Raw genomic sequence first — 9,398 nt, 5'->3', positions numbered from 1 at the left:
TCTGGCTGCTGTGCTCCACTTCTTTCTGCTGCAGGTGTTAGAGTTGAACCCTTTGTGTCTCTCTGGCAAGATGTTCTGTTCCTGAATCAGCTGGGTGATTCTTGCCTCTAGCCTCTTTGCAGGGAGTTCTGCTGAAGGGTTCCGTGCAGGGCCTGCATGCAGCCGGGGTCAAATGAGGATCCCCGGGCCCGGGTAGTCTCATTCACTCACCAGGCCTGCGCTCTGGGTTGTTCAGGATCCCGTGGCCCGGGTCGTCTCACTCACTCGCTGGGCCTGCGCTCCGGGTCTGTTCAGGACCCCGTGGCCTGGGTTGTCTCACTCACTGAACCTGCGCTCTGGGTCTGTTCAGGATCCCGCGGCTCCGGTCGTCTCCTATGTATTTTTTTTTTCTGGAACCGGGTACTGAACTCAGGCCCTTATGCTGGCCAGAGAAGCACTTATACGACGGAGCCATCTCCCCACCCCCAATATTTTTATTCTATTATCTAAGTTCCAATGAGTTGGATCACTGAGGTAAATTTCTTACTGTCTAGTAAACTAAAAAAGAGCCAGCCAGATAGCGCAGTGGATTAAAGTGCCTGCTTAAGCAGACACAGTGACTAGGGCTCCATCCCTGGCCTACCTTGCCAGCCCCACCCCTGGGGTGAGCTGAGAATGCTATTGAGACTGGGTGTGGTGATGCACACCTGTAATTCCAGCACTTGGGAGGCTGAAAACCTCCCTAGGAGGATCACTATGAGTCTGATCTGTATAGTGAGACCCTGTACACCCTGTACTAAATGTTTTGCTCTATGAGATCTATTTCCAAATTCATGATTTATTTATGCTGTTTAAATTCTATCAAAATACAGATTTCATTGCTAGAACAATTTTTGTGGGAAGATAAAAGTTTCTGACTCTTTCTGGTATGAAATGCTTAAGCAATTGATAATTGAGGGAGAATGTATAAGATATATCCTGTTCTAGAGAAATAGAAGAGATTATTTTCTAACTTTGTATATACAAATACTAAACAAATCAGTACCTTTAACTTCAGCATGAAGATGTTAGGAACTTGATTTTTCATACTGTTTATTAACTCACTGCCTGGAGAAATAGCTCAGTGGTCTAAGTGCCTGCCTGGCAAGCACAAGGACCCAAGTATGAATTGAAAACATCTTAGTAGCTCAAAATTTTATACAGGTCTTATATTTATCTAATGTGGATAAATTGAAATGTTTCCACATCATTCTATTTATCATTAATAATTTAGGTGAGTATTACTAATTTCATGTCTTCTGTTTTATTTCATTTTTATTTAATATCACTTCTGGAAACCCTTTAAGACAATTATATAAGTTCAAAAGAGGCGATATTAAGGTGAAGTAATTGGAGAGAAGAAATATGTCAGTGTTCTAATTTCTTAGAATATAAGTTACATTATGCAACACAAAACCTTCCTAGGGAATCTTTATGCTTCTTACAAAGTTTGGCCCATAGTATAAATTTAAGTATTTCTGGATTTAATGTCTCAGGTTAATTATACAAGGCTACCTACAGGTCCATTCTTTAAAGTTCAAATTTTTGGTTGAGGGCTTTGTGCCAACAAATGAAAATAATACTACTGATTAAAAACCCACAATATCGGGGGCCGGGGAGATGGCTCAGTGGAATAAGTGCTTCCATGGCAAGCACAAGGGGCTGAGTTCAATCCCCAGTTCCACCAAAAAAAAAAAAAAAAAAAAAAAGACAAAACCAAAAAAGCACAATATTCAGAAGATAAAATAAAATCATCTAATAAGAATATATACACCTACTTCTTGGCCAATAAATGTGTATGTGTGTGTCCAGTCCCAACAGGGACACTCATTTGGGAAACAATAACTGAGGTTGCACTTAAGATTCAGCATCCCTAAAATGCAGCCCTTTCAATTCTAAAGAGTTCTTCTCTCCTCACAATCCAAAACTAACTTATAATATTGAAAAACTCAAAACTCTTAATGCATACGTGGAATGTCTTTCTTTTAGCTTATTTTCCATGAATAGTATTTGTTTGGCATGTGTGTTTTTAGTAAGTTTGATATAAAATTTATTTCCGGCACAGCGGTATATAGAAGATATTCAGGTAAAAATGAAAAGTCAGGTGCCACAAAGTCAATTGGACTAGTATGAAAATTCCTGTTAGCTCGTTAGAAATGTGGTAGCTCACCAGAGTCTCTGACTGACTAGAAGGTGATTGGCTCCTGCCTGAGGAGGGACAACATTGCATTTTTAAGATGTTTCTTAGGAAACATATTGGAACACATTTTCTTGTGTGGACAAGTGTATAATTCAAGACGAATATCCTTGAGCTATGAAAAATTTACATTTTATTTGTATGCAAGTTAATTTCCAAAGGACCAATTATCCACTGTATGCAGTCATTGTACTAGAAATTCTCCATAAAGCAGTTCCAAGAAGAAGCAGATCAGAAAGCATCTAAGATAGTGAAGTCCCAGTGGATTTCTGCTGGTGAAGGAATAAATTGCTAGTAGAGATCTCCAACCTGATACTGAGAGAATTGTATGAAGAACTGATCCATCCTAAAATGTGTCAGAACTGTTGATGTGGCCTGTGCACATGCATCTGCTGTGCAGAGAGACTTCAAGAGTTTACCAGTGCTCGAGGAGCTTAGGGTACCAGAAAGGGTAGAAACATAGCAAAGATTCTGAATGAGCCACTTAAATGTTGATGCACATCTATAAGGTGATCTCCATGACACTGGGCTGGAAGGGCAAAGCTAGTCTATCTTGCAAGAACTCCTTAGCAGGGTGATATTTCTTGGACCGTTCTTAATTTATCTTGATGTAAGATTAAGCTTTCTCTTCTCAGCACAGAAAACAGTTTTGTGAACTCTGTATTTGTTGGGAAAATAAATGTTTATTGAAAATCACTGTCTATGCAGCACCAATTATTGAAAGCTCTATTCTTTGAGGATTTGGGAAATCTAGCATTAATTTGAGAATTAATGTAAGGATGTTACACAAGATTATAATCTAAATAAGAACCTAACTTAGGAATGCTTAGGAAAACGGAAGTTTCCAGAATTCTTGGCAGCAGACATGGTGCTTTCTTGTCGGGACCAGTGTTGAAACTAGTAATCTTATTCACCTTTTTGTCATAAGTCACAGTTTGAAGGAGACTTATTGGCATAGTGTTTAGGTAGTACCAGCTGCCACACCACTAGTGGCACCTGAAAATTTGTTGGAGATGTAAATCTTATACCCCATCGCTAAACTACCCTGGTCTGAAATCTAGCAGTGGTTAGTTTAAAAGTCTTTCAGGTGACTTCTCTATGGTAAAGTTTGAAAACACAGCCGTATGTTACATAGCTAGCCCCCAGCTGGATAGGACAGGGCACTGTGATTCATAGCTCTACCAAGAATGCATGCAGTAGGAAAAGGAAATTTCACAAAGGCAAGTGTTGGCTACCAAAGAGAAAGAATCAATTCTGGGCAGCCAACATAATTTAGCATCTTCTACAACCCCAGAATTGATGAGAAACCCCTTACATTGCAAAATACATTTATTGCCCCTCAGCATCTTCACTGGAAGCGACTTCCATCCCAGGGCTTCTAGTCTGTAACTCCTAGGACACTCGGAGTAATATTTGAGTCTTTCTCCAATGCCTTTGCAGAGAAACTGACTCCTAAATTTCAGTGTCTCTTGCTTCGTACCACAGTTCCTCCCCTTCTTCCTGCTCAGCACCCTTGTGTGGGTGCAGAAGAGCTCTGTCCTAGTGTGCCCCTTCCTCATGGTGTCCCTCAGGGGCCTGGCCTTACAGGGAGCTTAAATCTGCCTCATTTTGGGATGAAATATCAATAAATCACTGTTGCTTGCCTAAGCAGTTGTGCATGAGCTTTATATGTAATCTAAAAATATTACAGAGCTGGTGTTAATGTTTTGATTTTCACTGCTTTGAATCCTAAATCTGTCTCCAAGTGCAGAGAATAATACTATTCAGTATTGGGGCTGTTTGAGCCTTTAAAGTTTTCTTTTAATTCATTGCACATAAGACACTTATTTGTCTCATGTCTCTGCTTTCTTTTTGGGTTAATTTCTCAAATCTCCAAATATTTATAATTTTTTACAGGTAGAGATTTAGATAATGACACAAATGTCTTTAATGGATTGTTGCCTGGACCTCATGAATTTCTTAGATGAACAATTGTATAGAATCATTTAGAGTGGAAATCCCCTCTTAGGAGCCTTTTGTTGTATAGGGTTGAATTCATTTAGCAGAAATTCTATTGAGTTGCTGTCATAAAATGAATTTAACTCCAAATGTGTATGTCATGACAATATAGTATGCAGTCAGAATGACTTAACGGAAGTGAAGTGAATGTTCCTTTCCTGTCAGTCCTCTCCTTATGAACAGGGAGACAGGTTAATTGCTCTGAATGCAGAGCATTTCTCTGGGGTATCGAATGGAGCCAAGCTACTTCCTCTCTAGAAACCTGGTGTCTGCTCCATGGAGTGTGTGCCCACAAGAATCACAAAGCTTCTATATTATGCCTGTGTTACTCTAAGATGGGATTATTAACTGTTAAATCTCTCCTATTCATCTTTCTCTTTGCTTGGGAGATTTTCTGCAAGATAAATCACTAAACCAACACAGTTGGCTTTGCAAGATAAATGGCCAAAATGACATAGCCAGAAGAATGAAAAGTCTGATACTTTCCTCAATCTTGTCAGCAGGTTATGTTTGAACTCCAGGGGGAGCAGTTTTATTGCTGAGCATGTGGGGAAGAGAGCAGCGGTAAATAAGTAACACTCGTTTGCTTCTTTTCTGACATTTATTTTCTCATGAATTTTCATCAATATATATTTGCTTTTCTTAACTCTCATTATTTATCCTGTAATATATGCATTGTGAATGCTTTTCTTGTACAACTAATCGTAAGCATCCATCTCTTAGAGTATGTACTCAGAGAGTGCCATCTAAAATAGCCTGGTTATTTTCCATACAGCAGTCTAATCATTATGATCTCGTATGATCTCATCTCTACTGAGATGTACTTTCTGAGAAAATGTAGAGGTGCACTGCATTTGCTGAGCTTCAGGTTGAATAAATTACCGTAATTTTCAGAACACAGGCAAGGGAAAAACAATATTTTCAGAAATACTGTTTTGCATGCAAAATATTTGACACGCTTCCATTCTAAAACCTAACTCTGTTATTATGGATGCTTAAATGTCATCGGAAAATACAGGTCAATGTTGCCTAGACAACAGTACACTTTCTAAGCAAACAAGGTTTTTTAAAAGTCATGAAATCCCTGCCATCGCCGAATTACAGCATGGACCATTAGAGCAGCTTAGAGCAATTATGTTGACTTATTCACTTATTCCAAACTAACCATAGACTGCACAGTTAAGTGAAATAATTAACTTCTTACTACAAAAAGAAAGAGCAATAAAAGGTACATGTAAAGGTATATGATAAAACTGATCAGCAAGTTAAAATGCCACAATGGTTTAAAATGCACACATCTCAAAGCAAACTAGAATGCCGTATTTCTGAATGTTAATCTCATAAATCTTCATTTGACATTTCTGTGCCAAGACCAAAGCCATTCATTGTTATCTGTATTTTCAGCACTATCTATTTGCAGACAATCCTGTTCTCAGAAAGCTTAGAAAGCAATTTCATTTATAGTGAAGTGGTATAAAAATTTCACTTCGAATCTCTGTAGGGATGCCTGGGTTATTGAAGGTTTTCTGTTGAGAAACAATTACTCCATCCGTTTACTGAATATTGTTTATTTTTATGTTGTGTGAAATGCCCTGTGGGCCTCTTAGGACTTACTGGAAGAACCAATTTAGGAAGAAAATATCCAATTAGCTGAAAATTTTATGATACACACAGAGTTTGCATTCTTTGAGAGTCAATATGTTTGTTGTGGAGTGCTGTGTGATTCCTAAGGTTGTTAGGCCTTACCTTTGAAATTGTTCCTCATTTCCCAGAGGTCATGAACCCACATTAGCTTCATGAGAAAAACTGGAACTAACACACCAAAGATTTTTTTCTTTCTTTTATTATTCCAAATATTTTTATATTTATAGTAGAAATATAGAACATACTAATATAATAATTTATAGCATGAGAAAATAACAAAATGTCTGTCTCTGTTTTGTGGTACCAAAATCTGAGGCTCTCAATTTAAAGTCAATATGTGTCCAGTCTACAAGAGGTATTTCCATTTTTTGTTTTAAATATTTCTAATCCCATAAGCGGTAGGTTCCAGCTTCCTGAGGCTTCCAGTACTATGTCTACCCTGTGTAACTCAAAACAGAGGAGTTTAGCTCACCATTTAAATATCTTTACAACCTTCTGATATCATCCACTGTTCTGAATAGGTCTACACTTCTCATACCTTAAAAGGGTGCGACAACTATTTATGTAGCATTTGCATTCTATTAGGTATTGCTGATGTAGGGATGCACCAAGTGTCTGACAGGCTGTGGGCAGGTTATGCACCATGTGATAAAATAGATTTTGTATCCAAGGTATTCACTGGGAGGCTCAAAAACAATTCATGTGGATTCTAAAGAATAGCTATATATATGTGGAAGTGTTTTCACACATCCGTAACTGTGTGCACTATGCGCATGTGTGCGAGTGTGTACATGTACACATGCATCTATAACCCTCTGAACACTTTTTAATGTATTTTCTTGTCTTTGTCAGTTTTCTGTGTCTTATAACCTGGCTTTCTTAACTCCGGGTCTTCTCCAGTGGCTGTCTAAAGGCGTAGAGCCGGGTGGTGACCCTTTTGGAGTTTTCCATGATAGAGCTTCCTGTGGAATGCATGTCAGAAGTTTGCCACCACTAGCACTGAACCAGTTATTCATTCTATAAATATGATGTTTGAATGCCTAGTCTATTCCAGGAACTGTGCAAGGATCTAGAAATTTAGTCACAAGTAATCTATGCACTGTTCCTTCCTATATAAAGTCACTGTTTATTAAGAAGGAAGTGAAGGGCCAGCCAGATAGCTCATTGGACTAAAGTGCCTGCTTAGGCAGAGCTCAGGGGCTGGGGTTCAATCCCTAGCATGCCGTGCTGGCCCTGTCTCCCAAGCACACTGAGAGAGTGATTGAGATTGGGCATGGTGGCACACGCCTGTAATCTCAGCACTTGGGGGGCTGAAAGCAGAAGGATCACTAGGAGTCCAATCTATGTAGTGAGATTCTATAGACTCTGTACTAATTACATTTAAAAAAAATAAAAGAAACTATCTGTAAAATATAGACACACAGTGTGCAATTGGCCCTTTATAAGGTTCCGTGAAAGTGCATGGGTAATTTTATAATTGGCATGTAAATTTTGTCCACATTATAGGATGCAATCTCATGTTTTAGTGCATATAAACATGTTATGAACAATACAGAGAATGTATTGATCACATATAGGAGACTTCCTCCAGATGTCCAGTTCTGGAAAGCGTATGATGGCAGGAGAGTTAGTGTAGGCCAGTGAGTTAAAGGGAATCATTTTTAGAAAATCCCTGAGGCTAAAGTGAGCAACTAAAGAACAGCATGTGTGATGGGAGAAAGGCAAGTGATCAGACTCCTGATGTGACAGGAAGTTGCAGAAAGTCAGGTCCTGATGCAAGGCTGCAGATCCCCCTTAGGCTGCCGTCTGTGTCCTGCAGGTGGTGTGATGTCACAATATGGGGTACAGGGAGGCTGTGTGCAAAAGGCCTGCAGGTAGAGGGATGAGGACAGCATTCAGCAATCGCATTTATGTTTCCTTGAGTTTGCATCACTTCTTTTTCAAAACATCTTGACCCTATATCCTGTTTGACTCATTTGTAATTCTCTGCAGGGATTCCAGTTTCACTTGTTCTATACTCAGTAAAAAAAGTCTTTGAGCTGTGGTTGGTAGCACATTCCTCTAATTCTAGAGCTCTGCGAAGCTGAGGCAGAAAGGTCACAAGTCTGAGCATACCTGGGAAACTTCATGACTTAGAAGAACCTATGTCAAAACCAAATTTCTTTAAAGGAACTGGGTAGTGGATTAAAGTGCTTACAGGCAGGAGCAGGAGCTGGGGGTTTGATCCTGGGCCTGCTGTGCCGCCCCCCCCCCCCCCGGGGCGCACTGAGACTGCATTTGAGACTGGGCATTGTGGCACGCACTTGTAATCCCAGCTCTTGGGAGGCTGTAAACAGGCGGATCACTAGGAGTCTGATCTAGTAGTGAGACCCTGAACACCCTGTAGACCCTTCCCTAAAAATGTAAACAAATAAATAAATAAATAAAGGAACTGGGGAGGTAGCTCAGTGTATAAGTATGAAGGTTCTAGTACCTTCATCTCCAGTTCAATCTCCAATACCAAAAATGAAGAAACACAATAAAGCCAGAAAAAAAGAAAATGTTTTGTTCTTTTCTACAATAAGATACAAAGAGATTTTCTTCATAAAGTTCTTAAACACCTCATTAGGTAAACAATGGATTTTCTTTTCTTTTTTTTTAAATTTATGTACTTAGTACAGGGTCTCTGTGTGTAGCTCAGACTCATAATAATCCTCCTGTTTTCAGCTTCACTTGCATTGAGATCACAGGTGTGTGCCACCACAGCTAGACTTGGTTGCTAGCTCAGCGCTCCTTGGGGGCCGGGGTTGATGCAGCATGCCTGGTCCTTGCACTTGCCTAACCAGACACTTAGTCCACTGAGCTATCTTGCCAGTTTTGCTTTCCTACCCCCACAAAATGGTCATGGTGCATGAAGGACTCAGAAATAACATGTATTTTAAAGGCTCGTAAGAAAAGTCCTTAGATGTTTCAATATTCCATGTAATTACTCAAGTTGAATACAATGCTCTTATTCCTTGTTTAGATGGCTAGGTTGTGGTCATTGTGCCCAAGCCTTTCGGGTTTATGCATCCCCTCACATGGTAAGAAAATGCCACATAGCTAGAAAGCTTTCTGGCTAGCTCTACACAGAACCATGAGATCCCTGTGTGCGAGCCCAGTTTCCATTGTGAACTTTTCACTCAAAAACAAAACAACAACAACAACAAAAAAAGCAAAAAAAAAAAACTGGAATGCAAGCGAAAGTGAATCACAGTCAGTAAAGGGATGGATGGGGTACCTAACAAAATGCGAAATTTGTACATTCTGATACATAAAGTCAGTAGTAACGACATTTTTGATGCTCAACTTTTTAAAAACCAGTCGTTCTGGAAATGCTTGATAAACCAGTTACTTTGGATGTATAATCCTTTTTTATCTCCTTCAGATTATTTCTCAAGACTGAACTTTTCGTGTTTACTTACTAATATCTGTGCCTCTTATTAGGATATTTTTCTACAGTGGCAGAGACTTTCTAAGTTTGCTCGCACTCTCAGCGTGTGTCCCGTGCCGACTGCTCATT

The 9,398-nt window shown here is 39.4% G+C and overlaps 1 protein-coding gene across 2 annotated transcripts in view; it reads left to right on the top strand.

Annotated features, from left to right (window-relative positions):
* The window catches only part of Cntn3 (contactin 3), a 264,165-nt gene that overhangs the window by 195,134 nt on the left and 59,633 nt on the right, over positions 1-9,398 (top strand). The window lies entirely within an intron of this gene.

This window comes from Octodon degus, unplaced genomic scaffold, assembly GCF_000260255.1.
Source record: "Octodon degus isolate 3935 unplaced genomic scaffold, OctDeg1.0 scaffold00030, whole genome shotgun sequence".
NCBI classification, from domain to species: Eukaryota; Metazoa; Chordata; class Mammalia; order Rodentia; family Octodontidae; genus Octodon; species Octodon degus.
The sequence above is the reverse complement of the archived record's forward strand: the minus strand, read 5'-3'. Positions and strand labels throughout refer to the sequence as shown.